Genomic DNA, 16,795 nt, shown 5'->3' with positions numbered 1-16,795 from the left:
CTCTACCAATCCAGGTACTAGGATTTGTGTACAGATATTTTTGCATCCAACCATTCATATTCTATTTCATGAAGAAAATCTAAAGGACAGGTGACTGAAGTATGATCTAAAATGAACCATATCCATACCATATACAGACTATTACAATGTAAACACTTACATTAAGCAAAATATATATGTGTGTGTGTGCACACAAAGTTGATATTGCAAGCATACTTAAAAAAGATCACCAAGGTTTTGTTCTTTTACCTTGTACATGTAGTTACACATTATCTATCTGATATTCAGAAAGCTCATGTGAGGTAGACAGTACATTATGCCTATTTCTTGAATGAGAAAATCTAATGTTCAAAAGTTTGTGAGGCTTCTTCACGTAATTGGTATCAGTTGAGGAAAGAAAGAAGTTTTCTGAATCTCTGAACAGTAGTGTTTAATCAACTAGTCTTTTTTTTTATGTTTCTGCTGGTCTGTAACATTATAAAGTGGAATTTATATATCTCAATCTGAAAGTACAAATTTATTTATTTTCTAAAAATATTACAACTAGAAAAACAAGTACATTTAAACCAAATAGTAGAGGAAAAACTGAAGAGATTTTAATAGTCATTAGGATTTACAAGTTTGGCTTCATTATTTAAAAAAAAAAAACGAATTGCCTAGTCAGTTTAGGGGAGTTATGTCTAATTGGTAAAATATATAATGGTATCTAGTGACTTTGAAAAGATTTCTATTTATTTTATATTTCTGCTTATAGAAGATCTCAAGTTGCTGTATTTGACAGATTGTAATACAACAATATTTGTTTATGTTTGGGTTGATTTTTGTGTTGTTTAAGCATTTAAGGTATGGGATTGTATACTCTTTTTTGTTTGTTAGTTTTACAAAGTAATAATTGGCCAATACACAAGAAATAAAGCAAAATATAGTTCCACAATGAATTTTTTTAATGTCATCTAGTTACATTTGAACTTAAACAAGGAGTTCAGCTACAACCTCCTGAATATTTTCTCATGTATCTTAAAGATTTTTCTAAATGTGGGCTTCTTAAATTTCATTATGACTTTTTAAAGGATTGGTGGGGATGGAGAAGTGAGAAAAATGGAAGGGCCAAGAAGCAAATATTAATCAACACAAGGTAATATATACATGAAGACAAAGGATTTTCTGATGAATTTGATCAAGTAGAGAATAAATTAGAACCATTCAAGTGCCCCAAAATCTCTTGAATTTTTTTTAGTTTTTATTTTTTGTTTTTTAAATTACACTATAGCCAACAATACCCACATATTAGGCATTTCTGGTGATTTTGTATCTTCCTGACAAAATTATTTGCTATAATTTTCCTTCAGCCTGAATATCTTCCCTTAACATTATTTGTATTGCATATCTGCTGGTGAGCAATTTTCTTAGTTTTTGATTGTCTGAAGATGTCTTTGCTTTTGTCAAAGATATTTTTCCTGCATGTAAGATTCTAGGTTGAGTTGTTTCTCCTTCCCTTTTCAAGGATAAATTCTCAGAGTACTGAATTCCAGGTTGGTGTTTTTTTCTCTCATCAATTTAAATATTTCACTCCATTCTCTTCTTGTTGGCATGGCTTCTGAGGGGAAGACAGATGTAATTCTTTTCTTTGTTCCTTAATAAGTAAGATTTCTTTTTCCTTTGGATTTTTTCAGGGTTTTTTTAATCTTTGATTTTCTGTAGTTTGAAAAAGGTATACCTAGGTATAGTATTTTTGGCCTTAATCCTGTTTGGTTTTTTCTGAGCTTCCTGGATCTGTAGTTTGGTGTCTGACATTATTTTTGGGAAATTCTCAGTCATTATTGTTTCAAATATTTCTTCTGTTTCTTTCTCTTTTTTTCTCCTTTTGATATTCACATTATGTGTCTATTACACCTTCTGTAGTTATTCCACAATCCAAGGATATTCTTTTCTGTTTTTTTTCAGTCTTGGTTCTCTTTGCTTTTTAGTTTTTGAGGATTCTATTTATATATCCTCTAACTCAGAAATTCTTTCCTCAGATGTGACATTCTACTAATAATGCTCACCAAAGGCATTTTCTATTTCTGTTATAGTATTTTTGATCTCCAGCGTTTCTTTTTGGTCCTTTTCTAGGATTTTCGTCTCTGCTCCCATTGCCCATCTGTTCTTACATGCTGTCTACTTTATCCGTTAGAGCCTTTAGCATATTAATCATGGTTGTTTTAAATTGCCAGCCTGATAATTTCAAAATCCCTCCCATGTCTGGTTCTGATGTTTGCTCTGTCTCTTCAGATTGTATTTTTTGCCCTTCGGTATGCCATGTAATTTTTTCTTGATAGCAGCACATTATGTACTACATAAAAGTAATAGCTGTAAATGGGCATTTAATAATGTGGTGGTGGGTTTGTGGGGGAGAGGAAGCATTCTAAGATTATAGTCCTAAGATTTAGGTCTCAGTCTTTTAAGAGAGCCTATGCCTCTAGACTAAGAACTTTTCAGAGCTTTTCAGTTTTTTTCTTCCTTCTTAGGTGGGACTGGATAGCTAGAGTGGGCTGAAGTTGGATATTTCCCTTCTCCCACCTGGTAGACTAGAGCTGACTGCAGTTGGGCATTTCCCTTTCCCGGGTCAGTTACGCTCTGATAATACACTAGGAAGTTAGGCTCTAGTTAACTAGTTTCCCCTGAGGGCAGGCCTTGTTAGGAAGAACAGAGTGTCCGATGCATTTCAAAATGGTTCCTCTTCCTTCCTCCAGCTGGAAGCAGGAGGGCATTATTCTCTAATATTTACCGTGGGAACCTGGTTGAGCTTCTGGGGTAAATCTCACAATACTGTGGGGCCCCCCTTATGACCGGGTGCCCCTGGAGTTTTTAACTCTCACAGTTGCGCACACTGTGCCTCCAGCAATTCATCTGAGTTCAGGCTTTCCTACCCTGGCACAGCTTCCTGGGAGGTTTCAGGTCATGAGTCTCTGCTTTATAAGCCATGACACCCTGTATTTGCCTGTCTTTCGCTCTAATGTTGGTGGAGTGGTTGGCCCTCTGTCCTCCTTTCTCTTAAGTATCCAAGAAGAATTGTTGATTTCCAGTGTTTTTAGCTTTTTAGTTATTGTTAGGGCAGAGTGGTGACTTCCAAGATCTTCACATGTGGATCCAGAAACCCTCTCAGATAGATCTTTCTTTGGTTTGCTAAGCTTCTTCAATTTGTAATTTTTTTCAACAATTTGGGGATATTTTGGCCATCACTGCTTCAAATAATTTTTCTTCTCCAATCTCTTTCTTTTCTCCTCTGGGACTCCAATTACATGTGGGATAGACTTTTTGATATTGTTCCACGTGTCCCTGAGACTTTCTTAATCATTCTCTAATTTTTTCTCCCTGTTCTTTATTTTATTTTTTAAATGTTTATTTATTTATTTATTTATTTATTTATTTTTTGTGAGGAAGATCAGCCCTGAGCTAACATCCGTGCCAATCCTCCTCTTTTTGCTGAGGGAGACTGGCCCTGGGCTAACATCTGTGCCCATCTTCTTCCACTTTATATGGGATGCCTCCACAGCATGGCCTGACAAGCGGTGCGTCAGTGCATGCCCAGGATCCGAACACAGGCCGCCAGCAGTGGAGCATGCATGCTTAACTGCTATGCCACAGGGCCTACCCAATCTCCCTCTTCTTTAGATTGGATCATTACTATTGCTCTATTGTCAGACTCATTGACCCTCACTTTTGTCATCTCCAATCTGTTCATAAGCCTTCCAATTAATTTTCATATTTTGGTAATTGTGATTTTTAATTCTAGAATTTCCATTTTGTTCTTTTCTATTTCTCTGCTAAGACTTCCTAGTCATTCATTCATGGCAAGTGCATTTCCTTTTATTTCTTGAGCATAGTTATAATAACTGCTTTAAATTTTTTGCCTGCTATTACATCTGAAACATTTAAGAATTGGTATCTTTTTATTGCCTTTTCTGTTAAGTATTGGCAACATTTTCCTGGTTTCTTTGCATGTCCAGTGATTTTCAATTGTATCCCAAACACTTGGACATTGGATATTAGAGAGACAATATATTCTATTGTATTTTTGGGGAGATTGATTTTTTATTTGCTGGTTTTTGTTTTTAACAGGCAGTTAACTTGGCTGAACCTAGTCTCCAGCCCTGCTTCCTTTTGATGGAGAACACTGAGACCTCTGTTCAGCTCTTTTGGCTTGGCTAGGCTCCTTGTAGACTGGCCCCCACATACATAGATTAGGGGGTCAGCTAGAGATATGGGCAGAATTTATATCCAGAACGTGGACTTTCCCTCTCTATTTCTCTCCTTTTCTTTACTTGTTCCTTTTCTTTCCAATTGTGGTCATCCTAAAAACTGTGTCCTCTGTTTTTTCCTGCTAGCAACACTGCAGATTCCCTGTCTGAGTGTTAGCCCCCTCAGGTGGCACTGACTCACGCTTGTCTGCAGGTGAAGAGTTATACCAAAGGGGACCTCAGGCAATGCTGCTCCCTTTTTCCAAATGTCAACCCCACTCTAGTTTCTGTCTGATTTGGTCACTCTCCAGCACCTTCAGGTGGTTTTCGTGAATATTTTTTCCAGAGTTGATGGTTGCCATCTCTGGGAGGTTTGGTTCAATAGGAGCCACTCCACAATTACTGAAAGTAGATCCTCAATTCAAATAATTTTTAGCACTCTATTTCAGTTTGAATGCAGTCAACCAGTCTAATATTCTCTGCTCTGTTTGCCAAGCATTTATAAGAACGTATCTTTACTCACAGTGATTCACAAAATTTTAATAAAATTTCCTTATTGGTTGTTTATTATTAGCTGATAAACAAAGAAGATTGCAGAGGAGAATAGAAGGAAATTAATTATTTTGCACGAACTTCAAGAGAAAATGATATGAGATGTGAATATTGGTCAAGATGAAATAGTTTTTGTAGTAGATTAGCAAACTTTAGACAAAGATAAAATACATATAAATTAGTTATTTAGAAGGAAATGGATATGATGTGTGTACAATGCCATGGTTATAAAGTTGTCTCAACTTACGGAATAAATAAGCACTTAAATTTTATGAGAATTTAATTCTTCTTAATTAAATATAATTTTAATCTATCAAGAATATCATTTTTAGAGCACAAAATAAATATCTGCTGTTTTCCTCAAAGCATAGTTTCCCAGAAGTTATGTATATTAACATTTTATTCCGTTTGATTGTATATTTTTAATAAATCAAAAATATTTTGCATGTATACACCCTAATAAAAAATAATTTGCCACTACTTTTTACCTTTATCAGCAATAACTATCAATCTCAGGTATCATGTTTATTGAAGGTCAACTTCATGCAGTTGGATGAGAAAGTGGCTATTTCTTGTTTTTGCCTGAGGGAAATTTCATAAAGCTGAACTAATGTGACTTTAACTGTGTGAGGCTAGAGATCATTTACTAGGAGGGGCCCATTTGTTATAAATCTAAGGAAATAAATTTTGTTCTATCCTTTATTCAGTGTACTTGAAAATAACATCAAATGTTTTCCATTTTATATACTGTTACCATCTGTAATTGAAGACAGATACAGTGTGGAGATTACTAATCAGACTGTGATTCAGTGCAAATTTATGTGAAGCCAATGGATGTGCTAACCGGAAAAATGCTACGAGGAAGTGAAATTATTGCCACTGTCTGTTCCTAAGGAAAGGTAGCCTACCCAATTTCTCTGCCAAAAGTGGGAAATGCTGCCTACTATACATTACCCCTCATGACGATTTATAATTTGTACTAGCGTATTATCACAGTACAGTTTCTGAGATTTCTGTGCTAAAGGAACATACTTAACTGCGTTTAATCTGGTGTTTCCTAAACGTATTTGACTACAAATCTCTTTTGCATACATGAAGGGTTAATACAGTTAGTGATCTCTAGGTACAGACTAATGACACATAGAGGCGAAACTGGTTAGTCAATGAGTTAATGAGACCTGACACCTTGGGTGATTAGGCATAGAAAATGAGAAGGAGCCTAACTCCATTAGGTTGATAGTGTCAGCTTTGAGGAAAAGGGCTCTTTTAATTTGAATGTATCTGAGTGCTTGACCTATGAAAACCCTATTTAGGTGTTCCAGGGAGAAGGAAGATTTCACGCTAAACCATCTTAGATCTGATGACACTAATGAAGAAAGTAGTGTTCTAAATAAGAGTCTCTTTTTTTCTCATTCTGTGTGTTTGGATGTATGTGTGTAATTATGTGTTTGGCAAACGAAAGAGAAACTGTTTGTCACGGGCAAACTGAGAGTTAACTTGCTACAAACTAGCACTAGGGATCCATGATGGATATGGATGTCTGATGTCAGCTGAGTGCATAGGTTTCTCAGAAGGATTGTTTGAGGCCTTATCATGGGCCATCCGCTTATTTTAGGAGATCTCACCCAGAGAGTATCCTTTTCATCCCTGTTACTATAAACCTGATTAACCCACTTAAGCACTCCTGCTCTTGCTGATAAAAACATGGCTCTTAATATCAGAGAGGACAAGGAAGTCAGATTCAGTGGATTATGTGACTAATTCTAGAAACAAGCTTTTCTAATACTTCTCTTAATGATGTTTCCCCTCTCTTCATGATGTTGTTACAAACGCCGTGGCCACTGCCCATAATTCTCTTTCCTCCCTGTTTATCCTGGAAATGTCCTAAAGGACTCAGCTCTGTACCACCTCTTCTGTGAAACATTCATCGACACCCACACTGACAGAGCTAATGGATCGTGCCTTTGTGCTTCCTTAGCACATTCTCTATATGTTCATATTGTATTGGAGCTGTTTTTTCCTTTACTGTGATATTCTTGTGGGTTGAGTTTTGATCTTGCTTTATGTTTATATCTACATCATGTCCAATATGTAATAGTACTCAATGTGCTAAGTAAATGTTGGTGGACTGAATGCAAAAATAAACAGGAGAGTTTTTTGTTTTGTTATTGTTCTCTCACTCTTGTCCTGGCCCAGATTGTAAGAATTTCAGCTCCCTCTTTCAAGATACACTTCTACAATTATGTCCCAAAAGACCTCCTCTTTAAAAAAAAGGAGTACATGCAAAGAAGCCATAAAATGAGTAGGTATCATTTTTAGATGCTTCCTATTTATTAGACATTACTTGTTTAATTTTTATTTAATACAGATTATTAAGATAAAAGAATGACTATTTGTGATTAATAGTCTTTTTAGTGCATCAAAAAGTACCACATTATTTCTTCCTCAAGTTTTTTTTGTGATCCTTTAGGCACAATATTTTCAACTTGATAAATATTTCTGATAGTTCCTGTTGGTTTTAAAAGTTTATCTAGAGCAGAATGTCACATTTTCTCAAGAAGATAAGTTCATTGGGTATCCTGGAAGTCCCAACCACTTCCAGGAAAACTGCTGACTGGCACAGAGCAGTTAGGAGCAGCCAGCTGTCACTTCGCAAGCATTCCTGGGTACCCACCAACCTCTCCACCTGTGGAAATTGGCGTTTAGATGGCAGAACAATTAAAATGAATAATAAACATCAATACTCATCGCTTACATGCTAAAAGGTGATCTTTCTCTCTTTCTCTCTCACTTAGTTATTCGTAGAAATCTCACATACATTCTCTGTATTGTTGTAATTTTTCCACGATTTGAGGCAGCCATGGGTTTTAGTGTGCTGATGTTACTATAGCTACCTAAGGAGTGAAAGGGTTTTCCCATGTAGATTCTTGACTCTTTATGGTAAGTTGATCTGTAATATGTTCAGAAACGCTTTTAAGGAGTAAGGATAGGTATCACTGAAATGTTTAAATGTAATAAAAATGATCAAAATTTATAAAGTGGTTGGGAACTTAGTAGTAAGCAACAAATGCTAATATCACAATCCCTCTTGTAAATGAAATACAATGTTTGGATCTTTGGGGAGTGTAAAAACAAACAAAAAACTTCAAGTGGTTAGCATTTAATCAGGTTTTTTTTTAATTGATGTTTTAATGGTTTTTAACATTGTGAAATTTTGGGTTGTACATTTTTGTTTGTCCATCACCATATATATGACTCCCTTCACCCCTTGTGCCCACCCCCCACCCCCTACCCCCAGTGACCCTGGTAACCACAGTACAGTTTTCTCTGTCCATGTGTTGGTTTATATTCCACATATGAGTGAGATCATACAGTGTTTGTCTTTCTCTTTCTGGCTTATTTCACTTAACATAATACACTCCAGGCCCATCCATGTTGTTGCAAATGGGACGATTTTGTCTTTTTTTATGGCTGAGTAGTATTCCATTGTATATATATATACCACATTTTCTTAATCCAATCGTCAGTTGAGGGACACTTAGGTTGCTTCCACTTCTTGGCTATGGTGAATAATGCTGCAATGAACATAGGGGTGCATAAGCCTCTTTGGATTGTTGATTTCAGGTTCGTTGGATAGATTCCCAGTAGTGGAATGGCTGGATCATAGGACATCTCTATTTTTAATTCTTTGAGGAATCTCCATACTGTTTTCCATAAAGGCTGCACCAGTTTGCATTCACACCAGCTGTGTATAAGGGTTCCTGTTTCTCCACATCCTCTCCAACATTTGTTGTTTTTGTCTTGGTGATTATAGCCATTCTAACAGGCATGAGGTGATATCTTAGTGTTGTTTTGATTTGCATTTCCCTGATGATTAGTGATGTTGAACATCTTTTCATGTGTCTATTGGCCATCTGTATATCTTCTTTGGAGAAGTGTCTGTTCATTTCCTCTGCCCATTTTTTGATCGGGTTGTTTGTTTTTTTGTTGTTCAGTTGTGTGAGTTCTTTATATATTATAGAGATCAACCCCTTGTCAGATGTATGTTTTGCAAATATTCTCACCCAGCTGTAATCAGTTTTTTTAAAGTAAGCATTCTCATAGACAAAGCAAGAACTGATACACAATCCTTTCAATGCCTAGTGAAGTATAGGGAATTGAACAAATGCCATTGTTAGGTGTACAATCTCAAACCTTTTATGAACTACCCTTATTTTAGCACATACCTAGGTTGATATGTGTGAATGTATTTGAAAGTCCTATCTTGCAATCACTAATACATGAAAAACAAACTCTATTGATATTGACTTAGATAAGAGTTTTAGCATCTGGGTATGAAATTAATATTTTAAAGAAATTCTGAAATTTGATGAATCCATATCATCTCTGATTCTGGGTGTACCCTATGTTTTGAAGGTTTGTGTTAATTTAATTCTTTATGATTTAATTAGGGGTTAAGTAATGAGATTTTGACCTTTAGCAATATGGGACTTGATATCCAAAAAAATTCATGAATTAAAACAGCCAGGGAATAACCATTTTTTCAAAGCATTTAAAGCTCAATGTTATTGACGTTGTCTCACAGTGCTCTATCTATATCTAAAATTTTGAGAGGACACTGAGCTGTAAGGCATATTAGATTTAGAATAAAAACATCTGGGTTCTAGGCTCAGTCTTTCAGTGACAAACTTCTCAGTTTTCTCTTATTTAAAATGGGTGTGATAAGGAGTATTCTATCTAATCACCTCATAGAGCTGTTAAGAGGATGCTACATGGAGGTCAGGGAAATTTTAAAAGTATGTGCAAAATAATACAACTTTCTATTAAGAGGGTAATAAAAGGACACAGGTATTTGGAACTCTGAAAGCATTTTCTTTTATAAATCTTGTTACATTATCCTAAGATGAGCTTTCGTTTTCACTTTCTAAAACCTATCTTTACCTGCTTTTCAGAAAGTTATTGCACTTTGTTGTTCTAAAATAAATACTGACAATGTCCTCAATGAATCTTTTTTTTGAATAATGCTTACCTGTACTTTAGTTTTCTTACCTTCTATGATTCTCATGTAATTATGAAGAAAAGATTTCGGTAAGTATTTTATTTTGCTACAAGTTGTTGTTTGTTCCCCTCCTGTTGTCATTTTAAATAATACTTCTAACTACAGAATTTTTCTTACATTTTAAACTATAGTCTTTGAGTTTTCCCAAGAGAAGATGCATTTTCCATGTCAAAAAAGTACATTAGCATAATGAATGCAATGAAGAACAATTGCTAGCTCTTAGTGTATATCTGCACTAAATAACTGTTGCTGAATCAGTTACGGAGTTGGCATTGACACAGGCCTTGAAGTTTTCATGTCTTTTAGAACCTGGGGTGATGTAATAAATCAACTGCATGTTAGACGATATAAGGTATGGGGAAATGAAGTTTCAAAAACTCTTATTGGATTATTTATGGTGCCTGCTAGGTACAGAGGATAGTTTAATTCATTTAACCGTGCGGCTATTTTTTTGACTAGAAAATTTATTTTTAACACCTTTAAAAACGGTGAAAATAGGTTTCCAGATACTAATACCAAAATCACAATAGCCCACAGCAAGGGATATAAAGGTTTCTTCCTAAAGGTTATTGCCGATAACAAAATATTAAAGTTAACCAAACTTAAATTCTTTAAATTTATAGAAATACAGGGAATAAATAACATAGTGATTCATGGGAAAAAAAGAAAACAATGTATGGTATTTTTTATAGTTAAAAAGTTTTTCAAATGAAACATTTTTGTTGGATTTGGGAGCTTCCAAAAGATATCCCCAACTTCCATTTCTCTGACCAATCTTATACCATTGGTTTCTGTGTTTGGCATCTAATTCTATTCCACAATTTGGAAGGCATTGTGGAGTACAATGTAAGCATGGTATGGTAGGGAAGTAAATCTCTGCAAGTATGTGGTCGTGGAGCTATATATGAAAATTTCAATGTGTTCTCAGCTTTTTTCCAGTTAGCACATCCATTGGCTTTACAAAAATTAGCACCAAATCCAAGTCTGATTAATAATCTTCGACTGTATCTATTTGTCTTCAATTATGGATGGTAACAGTATATAAAATGGAAAACAGATGACAAGTTATTTTCAAGTACATTGAATAATAAAAATACTCTCATGTTTGTAGTGAATGATTAGTGATACCAAAAGAAACAAACACATATCCATCATTTAACCAAGAGTTTCAAAGAATAATTTACTTGTTTGGTGGTAGTTTAATTTTTTCACAACTTTTACCAAAGATGCTATGTTATATAGTGTGAGCTATTGGTTTTCAATATTGAAAAAATATTACAATTAGCTTCTATATTTGCTATAGTAATAAGTGTAAGAAGTCGATTGCAATCTTCCCCAACTAACACATTTGAGTCAATTAAATTGTCTTCAATACCAGTCTTTTATAAAAGAAAAGAGGACTATTTATTTAGATAAGTGAGGAAAAAATGTGGCAAAAATAAAACAAGAAGGGAAGAAAGACTTTCTGCCTATTTTCTCACTCTTTTTCTTATCAGGATATCTTAATGGCACTTTTCCTACAATTCTGTTGGTCTATTATGTTGATCTACCCAGAACATTTCTCTCTCCTTACAGGCTGGGTATATGATGTAGGTGGAATCAAATCATAGTACTTATCAATCTGGCCAAATGTTAGTATAGGAATAGTTATATGATTCAAGTTAGGGCAAGTAGTCTTTCTGTGGGATTTTTCTAAATGGAACTAGCAGGAAGAATTCTCTCTTCTCTCCTGGGCATCAAATACTAAGTGTATTTCCAAGAACTTCCAGGGACCAAGACTTTTGCCACATGAGAAAACTCAAGAAGCTTATGCAAAGATGAATGAGTCTTAGGGGATCAAGTGTCCTCAGTTCCAGTCTACAAGGCCTCTGAGATGCCTGTTCCTGCGTCTCTTCATTTAATTCTCAGAGATAATCCTATATTCTTCCAATCCATCCCGTGTTTAGCTTTAACTATGTTGAACTGGGTTTCCTTTACTTGGAACTGAAAATCTCTGCCTTGAGTTGCATGTTCATAGGGGAATGTCAAAGGATACTGTAGCATGCTTACCTTATAAACTTCTTTCCCCTGCTCCTCAGTGATTCATTTCTACCAAATCTTACATTGAAGTTGGGGATCTCCATTGCACGAGCTTATTTATGCCTATAATGTAGGTGTTATTGGGATTCCTCATTTGCCTTCTCTAACACAGCCTCTGCTACTCAATGATGCAATCTATGTGTTTGCTCTTTTTTACTGGAAAGGCTGGGTTTTCTCATGGGATCTAGGAGGGTTCATTTTCCCTGTGCTCCTCTAGAGCTACGGAGCTTTGCCACGTAACTTCTCTTGTTCAATTTTCACATTCATCTGATAATCAGCTATTCTTTTCCTTGTTGATCTTCTAAGTTTTTTTTTTTTTCTAAATTATTTTTTCATGTATTTTAACCACGGTCTTCTTTTAAAAAAGTTACTTTAACCCATGGAGAACATCTTTGTTAATTATATTTATCTTACATCTATATCTTTCGAATATCTGTCTAAACACTATCCTATCTAGCACCATCTGAAATTTATAATTTATTCATAAAGAGTTTTTTGTGATTTATGTGGTTTTCCCTATATTTATGTTTTCTCCATATTTTTGTCCACTTTATTCTAAAAGCAAAAAAAAAAATTCTCACTTAGTCTAAAGCTAATGCATAATTAGATTGAAAATTAAAGCAATACAAAAGTTAATAAGAAAGTAAAATTTTCCCCAAACCTACACATGCAGTTATAAATACTAAATATTCAGGTGAACATCTTATTTTTTAAAACTAAAGTTTTATTTTTAGACAACTGTAGATTTATATGCAGTTCTATATGCAGTAGGGGGAGATCCTCTGTGCTATTTACCTAGTTTCCCCCAATAGTGGCATCTTGCAAAACTATATTACAATGTAATAACTAGGATAGATATTGACATTGACACCATAAAGATACAGAACATTTCCATCATCACATGTATCCCTCATGTTACCTTTTTATAGTCACACTCAGTTTCCTCTCATTCCCATTCCCTCCTTAACACCTGATAAACCACTAATCTGTTCTCCAATTCTATACTTTTTCCTTTTCTGAATATTATATAAATGGAATCATACAATATGTAATCTTTTGGGACTGGCTTTTTTCACTGATCATACTTTACTAGAGATTCAGTCAGGTAGTTGCATGTATCAATAGTTTGTTCCTTTTTTCCTGCTGAGGAGTATTCCATGGTATGGATGTACCACAGTTTGTTTAAACATTCGCCTGTTGAAGGACACTTGTCTTATTTGCATTTTGGGGGTCTATTATGAATAGATATTTTATAAATATTTGTATATAGGTTTTTGTGTGCACAGGTTTTCATTTCTCTGGGATAAATGCCCAGGGATGCAATCACTGAGTTGTATGTTAGTTTCTTGTTTAGTTTTTTTAGTAACTTTCAAACTGTTTTCTGGAATGGCTGTACCAATCACCATTCCCATTGGCAATATATGAGTGAACCAGTTTCTCTATATGTTCTCCTGCATTTGATGTTGTCACTATTTTTTTAATCCATTCTGATAAATGTGTAGTGATATCTTATTGCGGTTGTAATTTCCATTTCCCTAATAGCTAGTAATGTTGAACTTGTTTTCAGATGCTTATTGTATACCCTTTTTGGTAAAATATCTCTTTTTGTCTTTTATTCCTTTTCTAACTGATTTGAGGTTTTTTTTCTATAGAGTTTTGAGAATTCTTTATGCATTCTTTATATATTCTAGAAACTAACCTTTTTTGTCAGATACATAGTTTGCACATGTTCACATATTTTCTCCCAGTCTGTAGTTTGTTTTTTCATCTTCTTAACAAGGCTTTCACTGAGCAAAAATTTTTCATTTTTATGCAGTCCAATTTACGGTTTTTTCCTTTTATGGATCTTGTCTTTGGTCTAAGAAGTCTTTACTTAATCCTAGATTTTGAAGATTTTTTCCTATTTTTCTAAAAGTTTGATAATTTTACCTTTTACATATAAGTATATGATCCATTTTGAGTTGATTTTTATATAAGGTGACAGACTTAATTCGAGGTTAATTTGCTATCCTATCGATGTCCAATTGCTCCAGCACCATTAGTTAAAAAGTCAATCTTTTCTCCATCAAATTGCTTTGCATCTTTGCCAAAAATAGCTGCGCATATTTCTACAGATCTATTTCTAGGTTTTCTATTCTGTTTGAATGATCTATGTGTCTATCCCTTAACCAATACTGTAGTCTTAATTACTATTGCTATATAAGACTTGAAATTAGTTAGATTAATTCCTCCTACTTTATTATTCTTTTTGAAAATTGCTTTAGCTACTGTACTTCCTTTGCTTTTCTACATAAAATAATCTTGTCTAGCCACAAAAGTCTTGCTGGAATTTTGATAGAATCTGTATTAAACATTCATATGAATTTGGACGGAATGATATTTTTACTATGCTGGGTTTTCCAATCTATGAACACATTATATCTCTCTATTTATTTGATTTTCTTTGATTTCTTTACAATATTTTGTTGTTTTTAACATATAAGTCCCATATGTATTTTTTTTTTAATTTACACATAAGTATTTCCTTATTTTGGAGCAGTTGTAAATATTGAATTTTTAATTTAGGTGCATACATGTTCATTGCTAGTATGTGGAAAAGCAATTGATTTTTTTGAATATTTATTTTGTGTTCTGTGAACTGAAACTTTTGGTTCTAGGAGCTGTCCTTGGTATTTTCTAAGTGGACAATTATGTCACCTGCAAATCAGTGCAGTTTTATTTTTTCTTTTTGATTTATTCATCATGAAGTGCAATATAAACTATAGTTTTTTTCTATAAATATCTTTATCAAGTTGAGAAAGTTCCCCTCTATTTCTATTTTTCTGAGAGTTTTTCTCATGAATGAGTGTGGACATTTTCAATTGCTTTCTCTGCATCCATTGACATAATTACATGATTTTCCTTCTTTAGTTTGTTAATATGATAGGTGATATTGATTGCTTTCTTTGGAATATTGAACCAGTCTTGCTCTTATCCCCAAAATAAACCTTACTTGATCATGGTGTATAATTCTTTTAGTATATTGCTGAATTGTATATTTTGAAAGCAATTTTTGTGTCTATATTTATGGTAAATATTGTTCCATAGTCCTTCCACACTTTTTGTGTACTCTCTTTATCTAGTTTTGATATCAGAGTAATACTTGACTTGTTTTATAATATGAATTGGCAAATGTTCCCTCCTCTTCAATTTTCTGGACGAGATTTTCCTCTTTTCTAATGTATGCATTCAGTGCTATAAATTTCCCTCTCAACACTGCTTAACTGTTTCCCACATAATTAGTAATGTCTTATTTTAATTTTCATTTCATTCAGTTCAAGGTGTTTTTGATTTCCCTTTAGAATTCCTTTTTGATTCATGGATTGTTTGCAAGTATATTGTTTAGTTTCCAAATGTTTGGCAATTTTCCTGTTATCTTTCTGTTATTGATTTCTAGTTTAATTCCATTGTGGTCAAAGAATATGCCCTGTGATGACTTCAATTCTTTAAATGTTTTGAGGTTTGTTTTGTGGCTCAAGATAGATGTGGTCTATCTTGGTATATGTTTCATGGGCTCTGGAAAAAAATGCGTATTCTGCTGTTGTTGGGTGGAGCATTCTATAAACGTTGATTGGATCCTGTTGGTTGATGGTTGATGGTGTTATTGAGTTATTCCATATCCTTGTTGGTTTTCTGTCTAGTTGCTCTATCAATTGTTGAGAGAGCCATGTTGAAGTCTTCAAAAATGATTGTGGATTTGTCTACTTCTCCTTTCAGTTCTCTCAGTTTTGTTTCACATATTTTGCAGCTCTGATGTTTAGTGAATTCATGTTTATGATTGCCATGTCTTTTTGGTGAATTGACCTTTTTATCAGTACATCATATATCTCTTTGTCTCTTGCAATTTTCTTTTATCTGAAGTCTACTGTATTTGATATTAATATACTCACTCCTGCTTTCTTTATTAGTGTTTGCATAACAGCCTTTTACTAATTTTTACTTTCAACTGCTTATATTGTTATATTTGAAATGAGTTTTCTATAGACAGTATACAATGGGATCAATTTTTTTTTAACCATTTACCAATCTCTGTCTTTCAATTAGAGTATTTAAATCATTTTTATTTAACAAAATTATCAATTTGTTAAGATTTAAATCTGCCATTTTATTTTGTTTTCTATTTTTCTCTGTTTTTCATTGCTATATTTTCTTTTTCCTGACTTCCTGTGGATTATTTGAACATTTTTTTAAAATTCTACTTTGACTTATGAAAAGTCTTTGGAACATGTTTTTAAGAATTTCTATATATACAATGTACATATGGTCATGTACTTACATACATATACATACTTTTATATGAACAGCATTCAGCTTTGGATGTTGTTCTGTAACTTGTTTTCCTCATATAGTTAAATCTCATAAAGAGTGTTTTTTATAAGTCAATGTTAACATGCATTTTATATTTTCTAGCTTTTAATATTCATTGTTTGACTATAGTTTAATTTATTCACATGATCTCCCAGTGATTAATATTTAGAGAGTTCCAAATATTTGCTATTATAAACAATGCTGCAAAGAATATTCTTGTGCTAGTTTCTTTGACATTTTGAATCTTGTTACTTTTGGCCAGTGGTTTGGCAAAATTTTGAAATAAAAATTTTTAATTTACTTTAATTCACTATTATTATGGTTGACTTTTATTTTATTTTTATTTTTTGTGAAGAAGATCAGCCCTGAGCTAACATCCATGTCAATCCTCTTCTTTTTGCTGAGGAAGACCGGCCCTGAGCTGACATCTATTGCCAATCCTCCTCCTTTTTTTTTTTTTTTCCCTTTTTCTCTCCAAAGCCCCAATAGATGGTTGCATGTCATAGTTGCACATCCTTCTAGTTGCTGTATGTGGGAC

The sequence above is a fragment of the Ceratotherium simum genome, chromosome 9 (assembly GCF_057802395.1).
Source record: "Ceratotherium simum simum isolate JZ-2026a chromosome 9, ASM5780239v1, whole genome shotgun sequence".
Lineage (NCBI taxonomy): Eukaryota > Metazoa > Chordata > Mammalia > Perissodactyla > Rhinocerotidae > Ceratotherium > Ceratotherium simum.
The sequence above is the reverse complement of the archived record's forward strand: the minus strand, read 5'-3'. Positions refer to the sequence as shown.